Source organism: Triturus cristatus, chromosome 5_1 (assembly GCF_964204655.1).
Source record: "Triturus cristatus chromosome 5_1, aTriCri1.1, whole genome shotgun sequence".
In the NCBI taxonomy this organism is placed as follows: domain Eukaryota; kingdom Metazoa; phylum Chordata; class Amphibia; order Caudata; family Salamandridae; genus Triturus; species Triturus cristatus.
Window position 1 is genome coordinate 725,146,093 of NC_140587.1, and position 12,167 is coordinate 725,158,259.

Consider the following 12,167-nt stretch of genomic DNA (forward strand, 5'->3'; position numbering starts at 1 on the left):
ACTTTCAGGGTAGGAGCGGAGCGGAGCGCCCCACCTATTTTGATAAATTCGCGAGGATTCGTCGACCGGCCCCAAAGTTATTCAAAATAGAATGTTGCGGATTTCCTATGGAAACGTGGTCCTAACTATAACTACCTACTGGCGACCGCCAGTAGGTAATATATATATATATATTCAATGAAAAAACCATAGGTTTCACACATGTTATAGTTAGCTGGAAATTTTACTGATAAAAAACCAATGAAATTCCCCCGTTATAGTTACTGTAGGCAACTATAACTCACGCGACCGCAATCCTCTGCTGATGCTAATACTGTATTTAGACACTTATTTGCCCATGTCTTCTTCCATTAAATTTTAGCTATACATATATTACAAATATTTTTTTTTTCATAAAGACACATATGTCATCAGCAGAGGATTGCGGTCGCGTGAGTTATAGTTGCCTACAGTAACTATAACGGGGGAATTTCATTGGTTTTTTATCAGTAAAATTTCCAGCTAACTATAACATGTGTGAAACCTATGGTTTTTTCATTGAATTAGCAAGGTTTTTTAAATGCTAATTCCTAACTATAACGTGTGTGAAACCTATGGTTTTTTCAGTGAATTTGTACGGTTTTTTAAATGCTAAGTTACTTTACGCCATTCGTGGCGTGCACGCCCACTTAACGCAGTTCGTTCCGTGCGCGCACCGTGCGCGCACAGTGAGCACGCGGTGCGCTTCGCGCACCGCGCGCCCACTTTACGCAGTTAGTGCCGTACACGCAAGGTGGGCACCGCGTGCCCACGTTACGCACCGTGCGCACATGGAGGACATATTATGCGCTTCCTTGTGATAGGTAATCTGTTAAATTTAATTTGTAAGTGATGACAATAATATGCCATGCACAGAGAGCGTTTTTTTTTTTTTATTAAAATTTTTAGCGTAAGCGCACTGTACGCGTACGGTAAGCGTAATCGGCTAAATTTTCAAAAAATAAAAATGTACCGTTTTTGGCCTTGGGGGATCTTTGAGGACTCAACTAACATGGCTATGTGCATGGGCGCTGTCTAAACAGCCCCTTTATATGTTTTTTGCCTTTGTTTACAGCCCCCCCTCAGAGTGCGAGAGAGAAAATGGCGGCCGCCGCTTCCTGGTTTCAACCGATTCGAATGTTTACTTAGATGTAACAGCCAATCAGAATCGCGCTGGCGCACGCCACCGTACGCGTACGGTAAGCTTACGGTAAGCGTACCGTAAGCTGGCTCAGATATATATATTGATTTAAAGGCTATTTTCTCAGAATCTACTGAACAGATTTACACCAAACCTACAAAAGGCACTTCCTTGACCTGAGGACTACCTCTCTGCCAAATTTCTAGTAATTCTGTTCAGCCGTTCGGGCTGTAGCCCTGTCTAAAGGTCCTATGGAAAAATGCATGGGAAAAACGCGTTTTGGGACCCCCCTTTTATCTCAGCCCCCGCTTGACGAATCCCCCCGAGACTTTCAGGGTAGGAGCGGAGCGTAGCGCCCCACCTATTTTGAGAAATTCGCGAGGATTCGTCGACCGGCGCCAAAGTTATTCAAAATAGAATGTTGCGGATTTCCTATGGAAACAGGGTCCTAACTATAGCTACCTACTGGCGACCGCCAGTAGGTAATATATATATATATATATATATATATATATATATATATATATATATATATATATTCACTGAAAAAACCATAGGTTTCACACATGTTATAGTTAGGAATTAGCATTTAAAAAACCTTGCAAATTCAGTGAAAAAAACATAGGTTTCACACACGTTATAGTTAGCTGGACATTTCACTCGTAAAATACCAATGAAATGTTCCCGTTATAGTTAGTTAAGCTAACTATAACTCGCGCGCCCGCAATGCACTGCTGATGACGTCACATATTACATCACTCATGACATAGTCAGTGACATCACTCATGACATCACTGATGACATCTCAAATGACATCACTGATGACATCACTGATGACATCATCCAGTGAATGTGTGTTTTTCTGAAAATTAAATATGTTTTATATATGTATATCTCAAGGTCGATGGAAAAATAAATGGGTATATAGGTGTCTAAATGGATGATTTGTTTTTGAAAAATTGATTGTGTAACTGACTGATTAAGTGTATCTTAGTGAATACATGGCTTAGTGAGTAATGTTTAAATATGTAAATATCTGTATCAGTCTCTCACTTTGTGTATAAGTGGCTGCATGGGTTGGTGAGTAGCTACATGAGTGTCTATATAGGTTATTAGTTGGTTTTTTGAGTATCAGTGTCTATATGGTTCGGTGGGGGGTATTACGTAGTGCATAGGTGCATGAATGAGTGACTCACTGTTTGTATGTGTTGAAGACAGCATATGTGCAGGACTGTATGGGTGGAAGAGTGTGTGTATGGGTGTGTTAGTGAGTGAATGGCTGTCTCAATAGTGTCTTTATGAGTAACTACATATGTTTTAAACTAGTATATGTGACTATTGGTGTATATAAGTGAGTATATGTGAGAGTGAGAGATTGAAAGAGTTCCTGTATGAATAAGTATGTGTTTCTATAAGTGATTGTTTAAAAGACTAAGTATGTGTAAGTTTCTGTAGAAGTAAGTGTGGTGGTGTGTGTATAACTGTATATGCAAGTAAATGTATGTTTCTTTCTTTTTTTCATGAGTGACTATGTGTGTCAGTAACTCTGCGGATGAGTGGCATTGTGTAACAGGATGTATTGGTGTATGAGTACATATGATGTGTGAGTACACGAATGAGTGACTGTACAGGACTGTTGGTGAATGAGTGGATGTTTATGTGGTTCTTAGAATTATTGAAGAGGTTGTTGTAATTGGTATTGGTATGTCCATTTTTTTGAAAATTTCAGTCTCTATTTTTGAATGTGTGTATCAAAGGTTATATTAGGGTGAGAGGAGATCTGCCACTCCATCACATGGATGACATATATATCTGGACGGAACCTAATCACACATCTCATCGTGAGATCTGATTGGCTGTCAGCATTTCATACAAGAAGTGTTGGCCGCCATCTTGGGACCAATATATATGATAGCACCTGATTAAAAAGAATTGCAGTTAATAGAAGGTTTTAAGACTTTAGTTACATTATAAATCATTTGTTGATAGTACCATACTCATTTTAGGAATTGTGGTATGCTCTAAGGTGATGTTACCATATGAAAAAGCCTTCTGCTGGGATATCATGAATCATGTTTGAGAGAAAACTATTTTCTCATGCTTTTCCCACAGAGGTTTGGAAGGTGATCTATAAGCTAAACTGAGAGCATATTTTCTGTAAATTCACATTATCTTTCTCAGTCATGTGAGAATGAAGTCTGACATTCTCAGTAAAACATGTACATCCAACAAGGGCAGAGACTGTCAGTTGATTCCTTTGTGTTCTACTGCAGCTTCCCAGAGTGTTCCAAAGAACAACTAGAGCGCTAACTGTCCTAATTATGATAAACGTATGGCACACCTGAAGCCATCTTGATTGGAATAAAGTGGTAACTCTTTAAACATTTAATTTAAAAAGGAACAAAATGAGGGGGTTCATTTTGCCATAGAAAGTATGATTAGTGCTGCAGAAAGAAAAATTAGGGCACATTTTGAGTGACTTCTCAAATCCTCTTCTATTTCATTAAAAAATTCTGACATGCAGACTGAAACATGCACTTTCAATACCAGCAGCAGACTTCCCTGGTGAGCAGTAGCTTTACTACAGTGATCTAATGAGCAACTAGAGTGCTAACATTCTAAATTTATGGCAAATGTGTGACACATCTAAATGCCTTCTTGATGGAATCAAAGTCAAAAACTGAAAGTATTCCTACTGAGGAGACTGTAGAAATGAGGAAATTAGGAAACTTCATAACAATTAAGTCTCCCAAGATGGCCACCAGAGACAAAAGAGCCCAAGTGTAGCACAAATACCACCCAGATGTAGCCCAAGAATAGCCCAATGACAGAATGTCCCAGAGTGTTTTCAAGAACAACTAGAGCGCTAACAGTCTTACTTATGACAAAAGTATGGCACACCTGAAGCCATCTTGATTGGAATAAAGTGGTAACACTTAAAACATTTAATTTGCAAAGGAACAAAATGAGGGGGTTCATTTTGCCATAGAAATTATGATTAGTGCTGCAGAAGGAAAGGGCACATTTTGACTTCTCAAATCCTCTTCTATTTCATTAAAAAATTCTGACATGCAGACTGAAACATGCACTTTGAATACCAGCAGCAGACTTCCCTGGTGAGCAGCTTTACTACAGTGATCTAATAAGGAACTAGAGTGCTACCATTCAGAATTTATGGCAAATGTGTGACACATCTGAGTGCCTTCTTGATGGAAAGTAAGCAAGCATTGAAAATGCAATAGGTCTCGCCCTCGTTTAAGTTAAAGCAATTCTGTTTGTAATTAGGTGGCTTTTTAGCTTTGCTTTTATTAGTGTTTTATTAGTGTTTTTCAAACTTTCATGTACATAACATGCATATATGTATATGGATATGTATGCATGCATTTATATTTGTATTTATATAGATATGCAGATTAAATATGTTTATATATGTATATATATACACATATATAAATGCATATGCATATATATGCATATATATGTGCATATGTGTGCATGTAGAGAGAGGTAGAGAGAGGTAGAGAGGTAGAGGGGTAGAGGTAGAGAGGTAGAGGAAGAGAGGTAGAGGTAGATAAGTAGAGAGTAGTAGAGAGAGAAGTAGAGAGCGGTAGAGAGTAGAGGATGAGTAATAGAGAGTAGAGAGTAGAGAGTGAGTAGTGGAGAGTAGTAGAGAGAGTAGCAGAGAGTGAGTAGGAGAAAGTAGTAGAGTGAGTAGTAGAGAGTGAGTAGTAGAGAGTGAGTAGTAGAGAGTAGTAGAGAGTGGGTAATAGAGAGTGTGTAGTAGAGAGTAGTAGAGAGTAGTAGAGAGTGAGTAGTAGAGTGAGTAATAGAGAGTAGTAGAGAGTGACTAGTAGAGAATAGTAGAGAGTGAGTAGTAGAGAGTGAGTAGTGGAGAGTGAGTAGCAGAGAGAGAGTAGTAGAGAGTAGTAGAGAATGAGAAGTAGAGTGAGTAGTAGAGAGTAGTAGAGAGAGAGTAGTGGAGAGTGAGTAGTAGAGAGTACTAGAGAGTGAGTAGTAGAGTGAGTAGCAGAGAGAGTAGCAGAGAGTAGTAGAGAGAGAGTAGTAGAGAGTGAGTAGTAGAGAGTAGTTGAGAGTGAGTAGTAGAGAGTGAGTAGTAGAGAGTGAGTAGTAGAGAGTAGTAGAGAGTGAGTAGTAGAGAGTGAGTAGTAGAGAGAGATTATTAGGGTGTAGTAGAGTAGTGGAGAGTGAATAGTAGAGAGTGAGTAGTAGAGAGTAGTAGAGTAGTAGAGAGTGAGTAGTAGAGAGTAGTAGAGAATGAGCAGTAGAGTGAGTAGAAGGGAGTAGTAGAGAGTGAATAGTAGAGATTAGTAGAGTAGTAGAGAGTGAGTAGTAGAGAGTGTGTAGTAGAGAGTGAGTAGTAGAGAGTAGTAGAGAGTGAGTAGTAGAGAGAGTAGTAGAGAGTAGTAGAGTAGTAGAGAGTGAGTAGTAGAGTAAGTAGTAGAGAGTAGTAGAGAGCGAATAGTAGAGAGTGAGTAGTGGAGAGTGAGTAGTAGAGAGTAGTAGAGAGTGAGTAGTAGAGAGAGAGTAGTAGAGAGTGAGTAGTAGAGAGTAATAGAGTGAGTAGTAGAGAGTGAGTAGTAGAGAGAGAGTAGTAGAGAGTAGTAGAGAGTGAGTAGTAGAGTAGTAGAGAGTGAGCGGTAGAAAGAAGTAGAGAGTAGTAGAGTGAGTAGTAGGGAGTAGTAGAGAGTGAGTAGTAGAGAGAGTAGTAGGGAGTAGTAGAGTAGTAGAGAGTGAGTAGTAGCAAGTGAGTAATAGAGAGCAGTGGAGTAGTAGAGAGTGAGTAGTAGAGAGTAGTAGAGAGTGAGTAGTAGAGTGAGTAGAAGGGAGTAGTAGAGAGTGAGTAGTAGAGAGTAGTAGAGTAGTAGAGAGTGAGTAGTAGAGAGAGAGTAGTAGAGAGTAGTAGAGAGTGAGTAGTAGAGTAGTAGAGAGTGAGTGGTAGAGAGTAGTAGAGTGAGTAGTAGGAAGTAGTAGAGAGTGAGTAGTAGAGAGAGTAGTAGAGAGTAGTAGAGTAGCAGAGAGTGAGTAGTAGAGAGTGAGTAGTAGAGAGAGTAGTAGAGAGTAGTAGAGTAGTAGAGAGTGAGTAGTAGAGAGTAGTAGAGAGTGAGTAGTAGAGAGTGAGTAGTGGAGAGTAGTAGAGAGTGAGTAGTAGAGAGTAGTGGAGTAGTAAACAAGCATTGAAAATGCAATAGGTCTCGCCCTCGTTTAAGTTAAAGCAATTCTGTTTGTAATTAGGTGGCTTTTTAGCTTTGCTTGTATTAGTGTTTTTCAAACTTTCACGTACATAACATGCATATGTATGCATATATGTCTTTGTATATGTATGTATCCATTTATATTTATAAAGATATGCAGATTATATATATAAATGCATATGCATATATATGCATATATATAGATGTGCATATGTGTGCGTGTAGAGAGAGGTAGAGAGAGATAGAGAGGTAGAGGGGTAGAGGTAGAGAGGTAGAGGTAGAGAGGTAGTGAGTAGTAGACGGGGAGGTAGAGAGAGGTAAAGAGTGAGTAATAGAGAGTAGAGAGTGAGTAGTAGAGAGTAGTAGAGAGAGTAGTAGAGAGTGAGTAGTAGAGAGTGAGTAGTATAGTGAGTAGTAGAGAGTAGTAGAGAGTAGTAGAGACCGAGTAGTAGAGAGTAGCAGAGAGTGAGTAGCAGAGAGTGAGTAGTAGAGTAGTAGAGAGTGAGTAGCAGAGAGAGAGTATTAGAGAGTAGTAGCGAGTGAGTAGTAGAATGAGTAGTAGAGAGTAGTAGAGAGAGAGTAGTAGAGAGTGAGTAGTAGAGAGTTGTAGAGACTGAGTAGTAGAGAGTGAGTAGTAGAGAGTAGTGGAGTAGTAGAGAGTGAGTAGTAGAGAGTAAGTAGTAGAGAGTACTGGAGTAGTCGAGAGTGAGTAGTAGAGTGAGTAGCAGAGAGTAGTAGAGAGTGAGTAGTAGAGTGAGTACTAGAGAGTAGTACAGAGAGAGTAGTAGAGAGCAAGTAGTAGAGAGTGTGTAGTAGAGAGTGAGTAGTAGAGAGTGAGTAGTAGAGAGAGTAGTAGAGAGCGAGAAGTAGAGAGAGTAGTAGAGTAGTAGAGAGTAAGTAGTAGAGCGAGCAGTAGAGATTAATTGAGAGCGAGTAGTAGAGAGTGAGTAGTGGAGAGTGAGCAGTAGAGAATAGTAGAGAGTGAGTAGTAGAGAGTGATAAGTACAGAGTGAGTAGTAGAGAGTAGTAGAGAGTGAGTAGTAGAGAGTAGTAGAGTGAGTAGTAGAGAGTGAGTAGTAGAGAGAGAGAGTAGTAGAGGGTGAGTTTAGAGTAGTAGAGAGTGAGTAGTAGAGAGTGGTAGAGAGTGAGTAGTAGAGAGTGAGTAGTTGAGAGTAGTGGAGTAGTAGAGAGTGAGTAGTAGAGAGTAGTAGAGAGAGAGTAGTAGAGAGTGAGTACTAGAGAGTAGTAGAGAGTGAGTAGTAGAGAGTGAGTAGAGAGCAGTGGAGTAGTAAAGAGTGAGTATCAGAGAGTAGTAGAGAGTGAGTAGTAGAGTAAGTAGTAGAGAGTAGTAGAGAGTGAGTAGTAGAGAGAGTAGTAGAGTAGTAGAGAGTGAGTAGTAGAGAGAGTAGTAGAGAGTAGTAGAGAGTGAGTAGTAGAGAGTGAGTAGTACAGAGTAGTAGAGAGTGAATAGTAGAGAGTGAGTAGTAGAGAGAGAGTAGTAGAGAGTGAGTAGTAGAGAGTGAGTAGTAGAGAGAGTAGTAGAGAGTGAGTAGTAGAGTAGTAGAGAGTGAGTAGTAGAGAGAAGTAGAGAGTAGTAGAGTGAGTAGTAGAGAGTAGTAGAGAGTGAGCAGTAGAGAGTGAGTAGTAGAGAGTGAGTAGTAGAGAGTAGTAGCGAGTGGGTAGTAGAGAGTGAGTAGTTGAGAGTGAGTAGTAGAGAGTGAGTAGTAGAGAGAGAGTAGTAGAGAGTAGTAGGGAGTGAGTGGTAGAGAGTAGCAGGGAGTAGTAGAGTGAGTAGTAGAGAGTAGTAGAGAGTGAATAGTAGAGAGTAGTAGAAAGTGAGTAGTAGAGAATAGTAGTGAGTGAGTAGTAGAGAGTGAGTAGGAGGCAGTGAGTAGTAGAGAGTAGTAGCGAGTGAGTAGAAGAGAGTGAGTAGTAGAGAGTAGTAGAGAGTGAGTGATAGAGAGTGAGTAGTAGAGAGTAGTAGAGAGTGAGTAGTAGAGAGTGAGCAGTAGAGAGAGAGTAGTAGAGAGTGAGTAGTAGAGTAGTAGAGAGTAGTCAGTCAGTGTCAGTCAGTGTCAGTCAGTCAGTCAGTCAGTCAGTGTCAGTCAATCAGTGTCAGCCAGTGTCAGTCAATCAGTGTCAGTCAGTGTTAGTCAGTCAGTGTCAGTCAATCAGTGTCAGTCAGTGTCAGTCAGTGTCAGTCAGTCAGTGTCATTCAATCAGTGTCAGTCAGTCAGTGTCAGTCAGTCAGTTTCAGTCAATCAGTGTCAGTCAGTGTCAGTGTCAGTCAATCAGTGTCAGTCAGTGTCATTCAGTCAGTGTCAGTGTCAGCTAGAGCAGCTCTGCTGACCTGGTTCTCTGGCTCTAAAGCAGCTCTACTGACCTGGGTCTCTCTCTCTAAAGCAGCTCTGCTGACCTGGTTTCTCTGGCTCTACAGCAGGTCTGCTGACCTGGTTCTCTGGCTCTAGAGCAGCTCTGCTGACCTAGTTCTTAGGCTACAGAGCAGCTCTGCTGATCTGGTTCTCTGGCTCTACAACAGCTCTGCTGACCTGGTTCTCTGGCTCTTAAGCAGCTCTGCTGACCCGGTTCTATGGCTCTAAAGCAGTTCTGCTGACATGGTTCTCTGGCTCTAGAGCAGCTCTGTTGACCTGGTTCTCTCCCTCTAGAGCAGCTCTGCTGACCTGGTTCTCTCCCTCTAAAGCAGCTCTACTGACCTGGTTTCTCTGGCTCTACAGCAGCTCTGCTGATCTGGTTCTCTGGCTCTAGAGCAGCTCTGCTGACCTGGTTCTGTTGAAAATTGAAACAGCGATATGATTAAGCATTCACTAAAGACATGAATTCCCCTTCCTTGGACCAAGTTTCTCCTCTTATGTTGACTAATGTCTGGACTCCATTTTGTATTGTCGTGTCTCCACGTGCTCAGCACGAGAAGAGTCCTATCTTCGTATCAGTTGCTCTCATAATCTGCCCAGTAACAGTCTATAAATAGCTCCTTTGTCCGTCTGGCGCATGCCCAGACTTGACCACATCTGTTATCAGTTAGTCCTTGCTTGACCATGTTTTCGCGGGCTTAAGGAGTGTGTTAACTCCGCCCACATATTGATTCTGTATCGAAAATGTCCATAAAAGGTAACATTCTTTGCTTCATGTTGTATCCACCCACTTATGAGCCCCTCTGTTGTGTATAAAAGGGGACCGTGTACGCAAGTTCTGTGTACTACTCTATGCAATACTGAAGAGTGTTGTATAGGTTGTAGGACCAGCCTTAAGGGTTAATAAACTCTGTCTTGTATTTTGCAGTTTCCGTGCCAACTTCCTTCTAGTTTTTGTTACAGAAGAGCGAACCCTTGTATTCTGCGGGCCTAGCTGGGGCCTGTATTCATCAATTGGCGCCCGTCACGTGGGGCTCATCGGCGACTCGGATGCTCGAAGGATTGGTCGTGGCGAAGGTGAGGAATTTGGCCGGGGATGTGATCACTGCCAGGGGCATTTTAGTCCTGGCATCCCGAGGTTTTCTTCCTTCCCTTCCGAACTGACCTTCTGGGTGGCGCCGGTCCTCGACTGAGACCTCTTCTGTCGGTTTCGCCGTGACAGCCGTTTGGGCGAATTTTGGAACTTGGCAGTTGGAATCTGGACACTCTTGATTGGTAAGAACCGTTGTACGGTACTTGCTCTGAGTTTTGAAGCCTGGGTTGGCTATTTGAGTTTGATTTGTGATGACCGGTCATATCTTGTATTGATTACTGTGAGAATATATGCGTTGCAACACATATAGGCAGGTAATGTGGGGATATTTCTCCGGAGCTGTGTAAATTTGAACGGCGCAAAGTTTAAGTGCCATTTTTGATAATACTGCATATTTTGCATTATTTTTGAGCATGCCTGCTTTTAGCGCACTCCGTAAGTGGTGTTGCTGCTTTGGAAACCGGTTAAACCTCGAGGAATCTGCTCCAGCCCCCCCAGAGGGGACTCCTAATAGGGATATGTATGTGAAGCATGGTCTTTCTTCTATAATGTACAGCACGGTATGGAGGAAATACACCAAAAAGGATCCTGAGTTGCGCTGGCCTTTGTATGGATCGTTTGATATGCGTAAGATTGAGTATGTGGAACAGTGTATGTGTAAACGGCGTGCTCGTCAAGATATGTTTGAATGTGTACGGTTATGGGTGAAGGAAGTGCGTGAGCGAGAGAAACGTGAGAAAGCGCTGTTTGATAAAGAGCAACGGAAAAATTATCATGTGCGAGCACAAGAAGCGAAGCGTCGGGAGGAAAGAGAACTGGCGGAGAGACAAGAGAAAGAGCGTAGATTGCAAGTCTCGGGTCAATATGCTGTCCGCCAGCCACTTTACCCTGTCCTTACTAATCTTGAAGATGATTTTTATTTGTTAGATCGTTCTCCGCCCCCTTATGCTGGTGCGTCTGCCCCGAGATCACAGGATTCTGGATTGGTTTCGGATAAGGTAGACACGCGGTCTATGTTATCAGTTGAACGTATGTGTGAGCTTCGGAAAGTTTCTCTTCGTGCACTTAAGGGCAAGTTATCCCTTACTGAATTGTTGGACTCTTTGGAAAAGTGGCAGGATAGAGAGAAGTTGTATTTTCTGGGAACCTTTTCTGATGAAATGATTACTGCCTTTCGGAAATATTCAGAAGTTTTTGAGCCTGACGATGTAGTATTAGATGCTAAAGCATTACGTAACAGTGTTTTTTTCTCCCTCTAAGGCGCCTGATGCGGTCCGACGGCTGTTTGCATTGCGGGACGCGGCGAGTGACCTTAAAGAGAGAGCGCGCCTGAAGGCAGGGGAGGAGCAGTCGGATCCACGTATCGGCGATGACCAGTACCTCCCACTCAGATAAGAGTGAACTAGTGCATGCTAAACCGATGCAAGAGGCAGCACCTTTGTATGTTCCTCCTAAAGGAGCGGGAACTAGTTCGGATATTACTTCCGCCGATGCTAAGGGGTACTTTGTATATAATTGGGTTTATACTCCCTGGCATAGGGCTGATGTTATGGCATTAAAGAATGCATTGCCTGACCCCCGCAAGAATCTAGCGGCCTTTTATGAAGAGGTCGAAGGGGCCTTGAATTCTTGTACTATGACTTTAGCAGATATAGATTTGTTCTTTGGGCTCATATTACCACCGGATATGTGGAGATCTGTGCGAAAGGTGGACGATGTTGCCGCTTTTAAGGCTAGGTGGTCCGAGATTGAGGATGAGGATAAGGAGAGGAAACCCGCGCAAAAACCACCGCGGATTATTTTAGATCTTCCTGCTGCTATCTTGACTAAGTTGAAAACGATTATTCCCCCTAAAAAGATTGATTGGAATATGTTAGCCTCGTGTAAACAGAAGGTTGATGAATCAGTCTCAGATTTCTTTACGCGCTTTGAGGAGACATTTCATGATTTCAGTGGTCAGTCACTTACGGATGATACGGGTCAACATCTTTTTGTGGATAAATATGTGGCGAATTTATTACCGGGAATAGCAGCTCGTCTCCGGCATCCCTCCTGACTATGGCTCAGTATTATGAGCGTCAGGAACAAGAAGCGAAGGGGCAAGAGGAGAAGAAATCGAAAGATTTGAAAACAAAGGTGATGTTAGCGCAAGTGTATGGTCCGCCTCGTTGGGGTGTCGACAGAGGTAGGGGAGGATTCTATGGTCCCCCTTCGGGTCGGTCAGATGTAATAGAAATCAATGTGCGTATTGTAAACAGTCGGGTCATTGGGCCAGAGATTGTCCGGCGTTGTATGCATCTCGTCAGGGACGTGGTCAGGGACCGCCGGGA